Raw genomic sequence first — 14,400 nt, forward strand, 5'->3', positions numbered from 1 at the left:
GAGAAGAGATATTATTTGTCTATGTATATTTGTTACTTCCAGTGTCAATAAACATCTATAACTTTGATTTTTTTTATTTATTGATTGATTTTATAATAACTTTTTATTGACAGAACCCATGCCAAGGTAATTTTTTACAACATTATCCCTTACACTCACTTCTTTTCCGATTTTTCCCCTCCCTCCCTACCCCCCCCCCATCCCCTAGATGGCAAGCAGTCCTATATATGTTAAATATGTATAACTTTGATTTTAAAGTAATCCTTGGAGATTAAGAATTTTTATGTAAAGAAATATGATTAACTACTTATGGAGAAAGAGATTTCTCCAGCTTATCAAATGTTATCCAATAAATTGGTATGGGGTCTATGAGCTAATAAATTAGTTAATTTAAAAAGTTTGTAATCTAAAAAATTAAATAGACATCTAAGCACATTCTAGTAGTATCTTCAAATTCAAAATAATAAGAGTAAATATGGTTCTTAGAGTCAAGATGATGAGGAGAGATAATGACCATAACAGTATCTTGAATCTATAAATCATTTCCCCTAAATTAGCAATATTAAAAAAAAAAAAAAAAAAGGTTTGATCCACTCTCCCCTCTCTGAGAAAAGCAGAGAAGGCCAGATTCACAGCCCCAAAACTCCCTCCACAAAACTTCTCCAAATAGATTTCAAAAATGCACCAAATCAAATCCTTATGGGAAAATCCCAGAAAAAGAAACAATGAGTGATTTGTCCAACTAGGGTCTGCATAAGTAGAAAGAGGCCTGTGACTCCAGGAGCAGAATGGGGCCTAAGTTCCATCACCTGGTCAGTCCTCCAGAGGAATAACAAAGGAAGGAATCACTGTCCAAAGGAGAGCCTAGAGATCCTTCATTGAACCAGCAGAGATTTCCAAGTATCCAACAGAGACTGAGTTCATCAGCATTTACAACTATGAAGACCCTAACCCAAGTCAGGAACTTGCAGAAGTCAGACAAGAGGGGCAGAAATCAGATTTTTCCCTGGATCAGACACTCTGGAAACACTGAAAGCTTTCTCGGTCCCCAGACTCTTTTGAGATTCTGGAGTAATGCAACATTCAGAACCTCCCAAAAGCAATAAGAGCAGCCTAAACCTTCCCTCCATAAGTACATCAGGGGCCAGACCTCATATCACAGTTCTAACACCAAAGTCAGGAAGTAGCCTTGAAAAGTGAACTAATAAAAAATTAATAATCCCACCATAAAGATCTATTATACTGTCAGGAAAACTAAAGACACAAACACAGAAGAGAATGATTGTAAAATGCCTACAAGTAAAGTTTCAAAGAAAACATAAGCTGGACACCAATTCAACTAGAATTACTAGAAGAAATAAAGCAATAATTTAAAAAGAGTTAAAATGTATTTTTATAAATAAAAAAGAAGTCACTTGAAGACTTATTAGAAATTAGAAAAGAATTAGAGAGCTATGAAAAAAGAAAAAAAAAGAATTGGAAAGGGAATTAACTGCTTGGAATAAGAGATACAAAATTTTGTCCAAGTGACAAATTCCCAAGAAATTAGAATGATTTATATAGAAACCAGTAACTTCGTGAAAGAAAAAGAAATATTCAAATGAAGACTGAAGAAATGGAAGAAAATGAAAGGTATCTCATAGCAAAAATGGCTGATCTAGAAGATGGATCAAAGAGAAAAAAAATTAAGTAACACTGGACTCTAAACATCATCATCAAAAATGAGTCTAGACATCCTGTTTCAAGAAATCTTGGGCAGAGAAGGGGAGGAAGACCATGTCTCTTGGAATCAGAGAACAAAGTAGAAATAGTAAAAAAAATCCTCCAGTCACTTCTGAAATACCAAAATGAAAACTTCTAGGAACATTGTAGATAAAATCTAGAATTTCCAGGTAGAAAAAATATTGCAGGCAGACAAAAAAGAAAAAAGAAAAAACTCACTCAAGTATTAAGAAGCTACAATCAGGATCAGTCATGATTTAAGCAGTCACAACAGATACAGGCTTATAATCAAGAATAACTTGGCCAGCAAAATTGAGAATAACGCTGGAGGGAGAAGGGGAGTGGATGAATCTCCTACTTATTCCTGATGAAAAGACCTGAGTTGAGTAGGCACTTTGAAATTTAAACATAAGCATTAAGAAAAAAAACATAAAAAGGTAAACATAAATGAACAAAGATGAGGAATTAAATAAGGAGAAACTGCTTACATTCAAATATGGGGAAATTACATGGGTTTCCTCTGAACCCTATTATCATCAGGCATCAGAAAGAGAGCCTAATTAGAGAAGGCTTGGGAGAGTTCTATAGCTGGATACTCTTAAGAGAATAATGAAAAGGAAAAAAAGAAGAGGAATACATTGGGAGTGAGAAAAAGAGAAAGGAAAGTAAGGGGAAAATTATTTCATGTGACAAGACATTTATACAAATAAAGAGAAAAGGGTTAATGGGAGCTGCTGACAATTAAACCTTATTCTGAATTGGTCAAAAGACAAGAACACACACATGCACACACACAGAAATATATATCCACTCAAAAAAACATTTAAGTCAACTAGGTAGTTTAGGGGATAGAGAGCTTGTTGGGCCCAGAGTCTGAAAAGATAAGTTCAAATTTGTTTTCAGATACATACTAATTATGTGACCCTGGACCTCAGTTTCCTCAATTGTGTTGTTTTTTCCTTTTCAAAAAAAAAAAACAAACAAACAAACAAAAAAACAAAAAAACAGATGACAACTTGACTGGGTGTGAATTGGATTAAAATGAGGGAGAGTTGTACAAAATCATCAGTCTCTCCCTTCCTGAGTCATCAAAGTCCAGTGGGAAAGCTGGAATGGTCCAGGATGATGACATTAATTTCTTTAATGTCTGACCAACCTCTAAGCATCTCATACTTTTGCTTCATGGCCATTGGAACAAGTAATATTCATCTGTCCATTCTGCCAGGAAAAGTCTCACGTGTTTGAGGTAGACATCCCCTTAACTCACTGACATGTTGAGGATAACTGACCCTCAACCTGGTTTAGCCCACTTGCCAAGATGGTTTACAGGGTTATGGTCAATATATGGGAGAGTTTTTTTAAACCATAGGTGAAAGTTGGGTGAATAGAGTGGATATCAAAAGTAAATGAGCAGCCCTGAAAAATGAGCAGCACATTTTCACACAGAGGTGTTAGTTCTCCTGAACACCTCAAATCCCCAATGAGCACCTACTTCTCAGTGTTGTTTTGAAAATCAAATGAAGTAATTTTTGCAAAATGTAAAGCATATTATAGGTACTATATTCCCTTTCTCCTTAACAAGGAAATAAGAATAAGGGTAGGGAAATTAGAAGGAGAGTAGATTAAGACATGAATTAATCCTAAAAATAAATAAACAAATAAATTAAATAAACTAAGAAGGTATAAAAATATTTAAAGTTCTTTTCGAATTGTCAAAGAATAAGAATATAAGGATGGTACTCATCAAGGGGGAAATAAATCAACAATTTGTAATATATAAATGTGATGGAATACTAGGGTCTTATTTTTTAAAATGCTAAATGACTGGTTTCTGAGAAACCTGGAAAGACTTATATGATCTATAAGTAAATATGTATTTAATGTAAATGTATGATATAAAGTCAACAGAATCAGAGTAACTTATACAATGATAATAATATGGTAAAGGCAAACACTATGAAAGAAATATGAAATCTGATCAGTTTAATGACCAGTCACAATTCTAGAACTTCATTCTACACACCTCCTGATAGGAAGGAGAACTCAGAATGCAGAATAAATAAAGACAATTTTTTTTTAGACATGACCAATGTGGAAAATTATTTTTTTTATTTAATAATAACTTTGTATTGACAGAATCCATGCCAGGATAATTTTTACACAGCATTATCCCTTGCAATCACTTATGTTTCGTTTTTTTCCCCTCCCTCCCTCCTCCCCCCCCCAAGATGGCAAGCAGTCCTATATATGTTAAATATGTAGCAGTATATCCTAGATACAATACATATTTGCAGAACCGAACAGTTTTCCCACTGCACAGGGAGAGTTGAATTCAGAAGGTAAAAATAACTCGGGAAGAAAATCAAAAATCAAATAGTTCACATTCATTTCCCAGTATTCCTTCTTTGGGTGTAGCTGTTTCTGTCCATCATTTATCCAATGAAACTCAGTTAAGTCTCTTTGTCAGAGAAATCCACTTCCATCAGAATACATCCTCATACAATATCGTTGTCGAAGTGTATAATGATCTCCTGGTTCTGCTCATCTCACTTAGCATCAGTCCATGTAGGTCTCTCCAAGCCTCTCTGTATTCATCCTGTTGGTCATTCCTTACAGAGCAATAATATTCCATAACATTCATATACCACAATTTACCCAGCCATTCTCCAATTGATGGGCATCCATTCATTTTCCAGTTTCTAGCCACTACAAACAGGGCTGCTACAAACATTTTGGCACATACCGGTCCCTTTCCCTTTTTTAGTATCTCTTTGGGGTATAAGCCCAGTGGTAGCACTGCTGGATCAAAGGGTATGCACAGTTTGATAACTTTTTGGGCATAATTCCAGATTGCTCTCCAGAATGGCTGGATTCGTTCACAATTTGTGGAAAATTATTTTGATTAATTATATACATATATAATTTTTGGTGTTTGGTTTTGTTTTGCTCTTGGGAGTGGAAAAAATGGAGTGGTAGGATAAAAAGGCAAATTTTTGCTGATTAAAATAAAAGAAATATTTTTAATGATATATACTAATGAGTCAGGTAGCAAGCTAAGGGGCAATCATCAAGGAAGAGTAGACAGCCCAAGATTCTACATTAGCCTGTTATATGTGAGATTTATCCTCATTGTTCTTGCTAGAAAAGAGACTGAACATTGTCTATTATAAAGTCCTTAATAAATGATCCAGACACTGAGCTAAGCACATTACACATATTATATCATTTTATCCTCACAACAATCCTAACATGTCGGTAAGATTATTAATAGCTAAAATTTCTATTGTTATTATTCAGTCATTTCACTCTTGTCTGACTCTTCATGACCCTATTTGGGGTTTTCTCGGCAAAGATACTGGAGTGGTTTATCCTTTTGTTTTCCAGCTCATTTTACAAATGAAGAAACTGAGGCAAACTGGATTAAGTGATTTCCCCAGGTCACAACAGTGTTTAAAGTCAGACTTGAACTCGAGAAGATCAGTTTTACTGACTGGGAATCTGGCATTCTATCCACTAAGCTATGTAGCTGCCCAATTTTCATAGCACTTAATATGTGCCAGACACTGTGCTAAAGGGTTTTTATTATCTTTATCTAAGCACTACCTAGTTATTAGCATAGCCAAAAAGGTAGTAGATTTGACATGAGTTTTAACCTCAGTTATGTTATATTTTAGCTGTAAACTGAGGGGATTGTACTAATTTGTTAAACTTAAATAGGAAACACATTAATTTAGAAAACCATAAATCAATATTATTTATTTGTATTATATTTTTGTTTATTTTATTTAACAATCCCCAATTACATTTTTAAAAAATGAAAAAGAAAAAGAAAAAGAAGCTGACACTTCTGATCTAGATGATCTCAATGGTTCTTTCCAGTTCGAAAGCTATGATCTTAGGGCTTCTCCTAAAGATAGGACTGACATACTTTCTACTACATAGAAAAGGCAACTCAATGGTACAATGGTTAGACCACTTGGAATCAAGAAAATCTGAGTCTTAAATATTTGTGTATGATTGGGGCAAATTGCTTAACCCTTGTTTGCTTCAGTTTCTTCACCTGTAAAATGGAGATAATAACAACATTTACTTCTCAGGATTGTTGTAATGATGAAATAAGATAATAATTGAAAAATATTTATCACAGTGTCTGGCACATGTGATACATACTTACTACATAAATGTTGATTATTGTTATTATTATTCCACTGAATCCAAATGAACCTATGGGAATTTTACCAAGTAACAGCTTAAATTGACAAATTTAGCAGTTGTAACAGTTGTAGCAGTTTAAACAAAGAAAACAAAACAAAAGCAATTGTTGAATTGATTAGGCCCAGAAAAGGAATAAATCTTGAAGATGAATTATACCTCAGGTAAATATATCTTGTTTCTTGTTGGTTCCCAGGTGTCAGTCATTTAGACCTTGTGTTTATACAATGAAATTTTCATCAATAAATGTCACAAACAATCTGAATTGTACTTAACTAATTCTAAGCCCTTGAGATGGAACTTAGCTTGCATCTGTTTGATCTAGGATTCGAACTGACATTATTTGAAGAAGAAAATGGCAGACCACTCAAGCATCTTTGGCAAGAAAATCTCATAGACAGTACGGAATCACAAAGAATCAGACACAACTGAATGACTGAACAACAACTGATATTATTTCCTCTAGTGGAGATTGTCATTCTCTAAAAAGAGTCCTTGTTAAACCAGAATTGAAACCGTGTGGAAAGAATGTACAATGAAGGTTTGGATGAGATGATCTCTAAGGTTGTCTAAATCTGTAAGCTCTGAAGCTATAATTCTTTACAGGATGAGGGGCTCAAGGTGAATATAATGTGTGTATCATCAAATAGAGTTGATACATTGGTTGGTTTTATTGAACTGCTTTTTTTAAGGTAATCTTTTATTATAAATGAAGGCTTAGATAAAGGTATGTGGAGGGGATATGTGTAAATGACATTAAAACGGAAGACATCAATATGAAATAAAAATTAAAGAATAAGGAATATTGAACTTGAAGTGGGAAAACTTTGGGTTTGAATTCTGGCTCTAGGATTTAAGCAACCACAAGCAAGACATTTACATTCTTTAAGCCCTGGGTTTCTCTTCAGCAGAACTGGTATAAAATACTTGCAATATCCACTTGATTGGGTTGTTGAAGGAGAGGTGTTCTGCAAGCTTACAATTTCCTCTGATAAATTGACAGGGTTGGAAGGTCCTTTCCAGCTCTAAACTAATGATACAAGGAGACATCTGTTGTGGATAAAATATTGGGTTTGTTATCAAGTAATCTGGGTATGAATCATCCCTGTCACTACCTGTGTCCCCACTCAGATAATGACTTTGTGTCTCATTTTCTTTTTCTGTTAATTGATAGAGGTCCCTTCCAGGCCTAAATCAGTGTGCCCATGCTCTCTTAAAATCCTCTTGTGTTTTCTGAATAAAATAAAATTCCTTTCACAAGTTATAACATCAGTTGTTGTTCAGTCGTTCAGTCATGTCGGACTCTTTGTGATCCCATGGACCATCTTGTCCATGGCAAAGATGCCAGAGTGGTACAGGAATCAAAATATTGGGGAAAAATCCAGCCAAATTCACAGAAGCCAGGTTAAGAACCTTTATAATTTTGAATTAGATACTTTCCAATTGTGCTGGAGAAGACTTTTGAGAGTCCTTTAGACAGCAAGGAGATCCAAACAGTCAATACTTTAAAAATCAACTTTTATTATTCATTGAAAGTTCAAATATGGAAGCTGAAATTTAAATACTTTGGAACATAATGAGAATATGAGACTCATTGGAAAAGACCATGATGTTGGAAAAGATTGAAAGCAAAAGGAGAAAGGGGTGGCAGAGGATAAAATGGATAGAGTCATGGAAGCAAAGAGCATGGTTGTGATTTTAGCTCTTTAGTAAGAAAGAATTCAGAGAAAACCACTGGTAGGAAGGGACTCAAAACTACTCATGGAAAATGATCTAGGCTTTTCTGAGAGCTTTTTGGTTACTCTACTTTAATATATTCCAGCATTGTTGGGGTAATAGAGTTCAATAGTGGAAGAACAATAGTTCAAATCAGCCTCATTCACTTACTAGCTACTTGACCCTGGCCATGTCACTTCACCCTGTTTGCCTCAGTTTCCTCATCTGTAAAAATGAACTGAAGAAGGAAATGGCCATTGCAGTATCTTTGCTAGAAAAACCTTAAATGGGGTCAAATACAATGAAACAAGACTGAACAACAAAAGGAAAAACTTCAGCTAGTCCTGGGTCATGAACTTTTTTTTGTTTGTTCATGTCTGCTTCCTTCCTTCCTGGAACTATTTCTTTGCAGAGGGAGTGGAGAAAAGTCAGGTCTGAGCACATAAAACACTTGTGAATAGTCTTGTTTCTTTCATCCAAGTTGTTCAGCAGAAGTGCTGGAGCCACCCCAGGGAAGTTTGAAATTAGGCAATTATTCATTTAAGCTGATTCATTTAATTGTTCCATTGATCCTGTTAATCATTCAGCTTATTTGACAGCTGACCCAGATGCTTTTGTAGGCATAAAATATCCAGGAAGACTATCTAGACTGCTCAAATTAGCCAGATAATAGCTAATAATATTATTTTAAAATATTTTTAATGTTTAAATATTTAAAATATTTTTAAAGACCTTAATGTGAGTCATTCGAAATGCTATTTTTCCTGCCCTTTTTATTATTGCCAGACTAAGAACTCTGGCCGGGGGGAGGGGGAGGCAGGGAGAGGGTTGTACTTGCCCACCCCTCCTCTCCCTACTTACTCAAGCCCAGAATCTCTAATTGGTGCATCCCTTCCCTCCACAGCTCAGCTCTTCCTTAAGCTAAAGGACTTTGCTTGAGCATCTCATTAACACTCAGAGACATCTGTGCACTCTTAATATTTAACTTCCCCTATCATAAAAATACCTGGGGCGCTAGGGACATAGGTGCACCCCCACATTTCAGAGGAAGTGAAGCTGAGTCATCGAATGCAGATTGTTCTCACCGGGTCCTACAGTCTGCGATCTGCGTTCTTTCCCTTTCTGAAAACCTGTGCAGATTTCCCAAAATAGCAATTTTTGTCTCTAGGCCCTGTGACACATCTGCCCATCCTACTTTGCTGAAGCAATAGGTTCCTTCTGTAGAGATAGACTCCCTTTCACCCACTAGCTTTGTTCTAAGAAAGTAAAGCACACAATTAGCTGGGGGTTATTACTGATGCACATGCTTATCACTCTGACAGCATTAGACCTCCCCAGAGGACAATCAGACATTGGCCCAGTGGCCTAAGGTGGGATAAACCACTTGTTTACACTTGAAGGAGCAATAATCTAGTTCCCTGGAAACTTACCTGGGGTCCTGTGATTGATTGCTCCTCAGTCACTCAGGTTGTAGAGGTAGCCTAGCCCTGACTATGTGGATACTTATTGTATTGTTGGAGTTTCATTATAAGCCATTCCGCTTGCTTGTAGTGAATTTGGCTTTAATGAGTGCTTTAATAATTTAGTAATTTGGCTTTAATAAGTTCAGACTATTTGGGCTGAATCCCCTCAAAATAGTAATTTATGAGCCCCCACCAAACATATTTTCTTTAGTCATCAACCAAAGGCCCCAATTAGTTCAAAGTAAAGGCTTTTTAAATATAATTTATGGGAGATATCATGATTCAGCAGAAAGTGTCTTGGAGCCTGGATTAAAATTCCAGCTCTGCCCCTTATTACCTCTATGACTTTGTATAAACCCTGAGCATATTCTCATAAATATATATATATATATATGGATATATGTTAGCAGTTGGAGGACTTTCAATAAGGAATATGAAAGGAGATGCACACTGGAGGAGTTCTCATGTAAAAAGGGGGCTTCCCAGTTCCCAGGTCCAGGATTTGGTTCCCCTCACTCAAGCCAAGACTAGGCATTCAATTTTGTTGTTGCTTAGTTAAGTCTGACTCTATGACGCCATCTGGAGTTCCCTTGGCAAAGATTCTGGGGAGATTTGCCTTTTCCTTCTCCAGCCCATTTTACAGATGAGGAAACTGAGGCAAACAGCATTCATTAAGCCTCCTTAATTTTTTCTGATGAATGACTAGATTCTCTCTAGCCTCGCTGGCTGTCTCATCACCATCCATCTACTCTCTGGACTCATGCCCTCTCTGCTCATTGGACCCTGAGTCCCTACTTCTGACAGGTCAGCTATCCTATCAGACAGGGGTCAGAGACCCCTCTTCCCACCAGTTCCTTTATAGGTTCCCCCCAAAACCTTCCTTCTAACCCCTCTGTGTACTGCCTTTTCCCAGTAGATTGTGAGCTCATTATCAGAGACTGCCTTAGTAGCTTGCATTTCTTGAGTCCTACACAAGTTATTAAAATCAGTTGCCCCTAATACTACCCTAACCCTACCTAAGTGAATTTACTAGGGAACTGGTAGTTGGGTAATAAAGGATTCAAGTCTTGGATACAGAGCTTGGGGCTCTTCTTTCCCATTAAGAAACAGTGATGAGCAGTTTAGTTAAACTGAAAAATTAGAGCCAGACGGCACAGTGGATGAGTCGGCCTTGCAGTCAAGAAGACTCATCTCCCCAAGTTCAAAGCTCAGACTCTTACTAGCTGCTTGACCCTGGCCAAACCCCTTAATCCTATTTGCCTCATTTTCCACATCTGTAAAATAAGCTGGAGAAGGACATGGAAAACGCTGTCTTTGCCAAGAAAATCCCAAATAGGGTCAAGTAGAGTCAGACACTTTTTGAAAAATGAATTTAAAAAAATTAAAATTCATAGACTAATAATATTTGAGAGTGGAAGGATATAATTCTAGCCCAGTATTCTTCTCTATGAGGGGACTTCCTGGCCCCTCTTCCTAGCAAGAAATTAGTCTCCTTTGGAGAAGGGTGAGAGGGAGGAGATCCTAGAAATGCTATCTATTCTGACCTGTGAGTCTGGGATGGAGAAGTCTTGTTATATTTATATTATCTTTGAACTTAACCAGCCTTGCAATTCTTGAGCTTCTTTAAATGTACCAATAAAACCACTGTTTAATAATGGAGAATTCAACTCAAGTAAACAAGCTGAAAGCAATAAGTGAAATGCAATTTTAGGAATATGTATGGACTTGTTAGTCTCCCAATTCTTGAGTCCTATACAAGCCTATTAAAGTCATTTGCATTTGATGCAATCATTGTGATTTAATAGGCTATCTGCTTAATCCTGCTCTGCTCAGTTTCCTTATTTGTAAAATGAGGGGCTTAGTTTAGATGGTCCCTGAAGTGTCTTCACTTCAATTCACTTAAGATCCTCTGGTCCCCTCTCACTGAGCATAATCCTGACACTACTTTGATAATCCAAATCATGATAAATACCCAACTTGTTCATTAGCCCACATTAGATTTTGAGGGATTTTCCTCAGAGAAAGGTTTTCCCCTATCCCTCTTCATTTCTCCAGTCCTGACAGCTTTTGGCTTCCAGGAAGCATCTGTGAATTTTAGTAGCCTTTTGGCAGCTGTTTTGATTTCAAGTGATTAACTTGTCTGGCTATTTTGGTCAATGAAGGGAATCTCCTGACCCCCTTAGAAGCTAGCATGTGGCCGACAGTGCCAGACGTGTTTGTTCCCTGTGCTCTTGCTCTCATTTCTTTCCTTGCCAAGATTCTTTTTAAGGTCACTCTTCGTGCCAGGTACGTGACTCTGGGTCAGTGAGAAGTCAAAGTACCAGAAGCTAGCTCCCATGTTCATGAGGCAAATCAGCATTTCCATTGTCTCAGAGGGCACTCTTCTCTTCTGGTGTTCTTTGTTTATTTGTTTTACAATACTCTTAATTACTCCTCCTCCTCCTACATAGTGACTTAAGGTTTGCAAAGCCCTCTATGTGTTATCTCATTTGATCCTCAAAATAACTCTGAAAGATAGACATCATCATCATCATCACTGTTTTACAGATGAGGAAACTAAGGCTAAAAGTATGCAAGTGACTTGCCCAGAGTTATATAGATAGAAAGTGTCTTGAAGCATCATTTGAATCCAAGTCTTCCTGATTTCAAGTTCAATGTTCTCTAGACTTGGTAAATTTTTAAATATTTCCAGTGATTTTATTAGTGGGGATATGCTTTTTGACAAAGCAGGCTGTAGCCCCCTCTACACCGTAGGCAGAAACCAAAAAACTGAGTCATAAAGAGAACTGGACAAAGAAAGAAAAGAGGGAAAGATAGACAGCAAAGACAGAAAGTCAGAGAAAATGCTCATTAGTTGCTGTGATTATTAAAAAATCCATTCACTAACTACTACTTGGGGGATGAACCTCTCTGAGCTTGTCCAGGTTTCTCCTCAGAGGAAGGCCTGAATTCAAACTCCATCTCAACTCTTATTAACTATATGATATAAGGAAGTCACTTTGCTTCTCTGGCCCTCAGTTTTCTCACCTGTAAGTTAAGGGGTTTTGGATACAAAGACCTTTAAGGTCTCTTCCAAATCTAAATCTATGCCCTTTTGATCAAAGAATGGGTCAAAGACATGATCAAAGACTTGAGTTCAAATATGGCCAAATGGCAAATCATTTAATATATATTTTCCTCAATTTCCTCATTTGTAAAAAGGGGCTTGTATCTCCTAATCACATCAAGAGTTGTTATGAGAATCAAATGAGGTTATAATCATAAAGAATTTAGCAAAGTGCCTGGCATACAGTAGTTACTTCATAAATATTTGTTCCTTTCCTTTCCTTTTCTCTCCCTATGGCATCTATCTTGGTTGTTTTTGAATCTTTCCTCTGGATCAAAAGAAAGAATTGTATTTGGTAGGGATGCTTCAGAGAGAAAATGTTCAGATACAGAGTAGATTAGATAATCTAAGTCCCTTCCTACTCTAAAATTCTGAGATTCTGCCTAAATATAACATTCAGACTAGGTGATCAATACTTCAAATAATGGAGGATTGGCTAAAGAACACAAAGCATCTGGACTTAAAAATCCAGATTAGTCCCCAAATTTGCTTGCTCTTCTACTTTTGGACCTTCTGGGGTCATCTTAGTATTGAACTGTTTATTCTAGCTCTGAATCTGAAATCCTGAAGTCAAAGAAAAATAAAAATGGAGTGGGGTTCATGGCAACGAGCAAGCAGCTGTTGGTATCAGCAAATTCTAATATGGTCAGATTTCCATGGAGCTAAAACATGCTTAGAAACTTATTTTAAAGGTAGTGATAGCCAATTTAGTAAACACAATGAATGACATGTTAATTGCTCTAGCACCAGAATAGATATAGATATAGATATAAATATAGATATAGATATAGATCAGAAAGAACTCAGTGCCTTGGTTTAAATTGTAAAACAAAGCTGGGGTGGAGTACCATGAGGGTAAACAACTTGGACAGTATTTAAAGCTAAAGTACAAATAATGAATTAATCAAGGAAAAGTTATCCTCCACATTCTCTTCCCAGCTTCTCTCCTTCCTCCTCCACACTTCTTCTACCTCAGGGACATATATTTGAAGTCTATTATCACAGAATCACAAAAAGGTACAATTGAAAGTACCCTCAGAAGCCATCTATTCCTAGTCATACCTGCATAAGAATTCCCTCTATGACATTCAACGAGATGCCATAAAAATTTTACTTAGTGATTTCTAGAATTTACTCAAGAGAGTTTTCTTCTAAGCCTACTCCACTACTGAACATTTCTAAGAGTTAAGTTTCCAGGAAGTTTTCTTTGCATCAAATCTTAAATCTGCCTTTCTATAATAACATGTCCCATTGGATAGATCATTGGCTGGGCCTGGAATCAGGAAAACTGAATTCAAATATGGCTTTAAAAACTTATTATCTGGGGGAGGATTCTGGGAAGAAGGAAGAATAAATTGGCAATAAGATTCACATCAATAATAAGGTAGTTCAAAAGAAAGATTAGTAGAAATAAGATTAAAATAGTAATCATGTTAGACAAATGAGGTATAGAGGAAGAATAGACACAGAGGCATTAGAAGGGAGTGGAGGGCTCATAGTTCTGAAAACCTACTCATATCAGGAATGGGTTCTATAGGGAACACTACTTATATACCATGAAGGGTACAGAATTCTCCGAAATCTATAAACAAATAAATGAGTGGGGAGAGATGGGCAAGTAGAGAAGCAAAAGGTGAGGAAAGAAGATAAGGGAGGAATCCTTGGATGGGGAGAGATTAAGTAATAGGAAGGCAGTTATGGAGTAGAATTTAATTAAAGAGGCAGCAGGGACAGGAAAAACATGTGAATATATATGTGGGTTTGTGTGGGTGTGAGTATGTGTATGTATGTATATATCTACATATGTATATATAAATATATCTTTTCTTAATTGTAGCTTGCTTGGGAGAGGGGAATAAAAGGGGTGGGGTGGGGGGGAAGAATAAAATAAATAAAGTACATAGCAGAGAACCAAAGAACAATTTACAAGGAAATGAGAAAAAATAGACATTCGTTAATATAATTTTTTCTACTAATGTATATACTCTCTTGATCTGGTAATTTTTTGTTATATATTTTTTAATCCTCCTTGATGTTCTGCTAGGTTAGTGACAATGTTTTCTTTTGTTTTGCTTTATTTCATTTTATATTCCTTTTCTGTTTTTCTTATTTTTTTTCAAATAAAATAAATTTTAAAACCAAAAAAAAAATGGAAAAAAAAACCTTTATTATCTGTGTGTT

The sequence above is a fragment of the Antechinus flavipes genome, chromosome 1 (assembly GCF_016432865.1).
Source record: "Antechinus flavipes isolate AdamAnt ecotype Samford, QLD, Australia chromosome 1, AdamAnt_v2, whole genome shotgun sequence".
NCBI classification, from domain to species: Eukaryota; Metazoa; Chordata; class Mammalia; order Dasyuromorphia; family Dasyuridae; genus Antechinus; species Antechinus flavipes.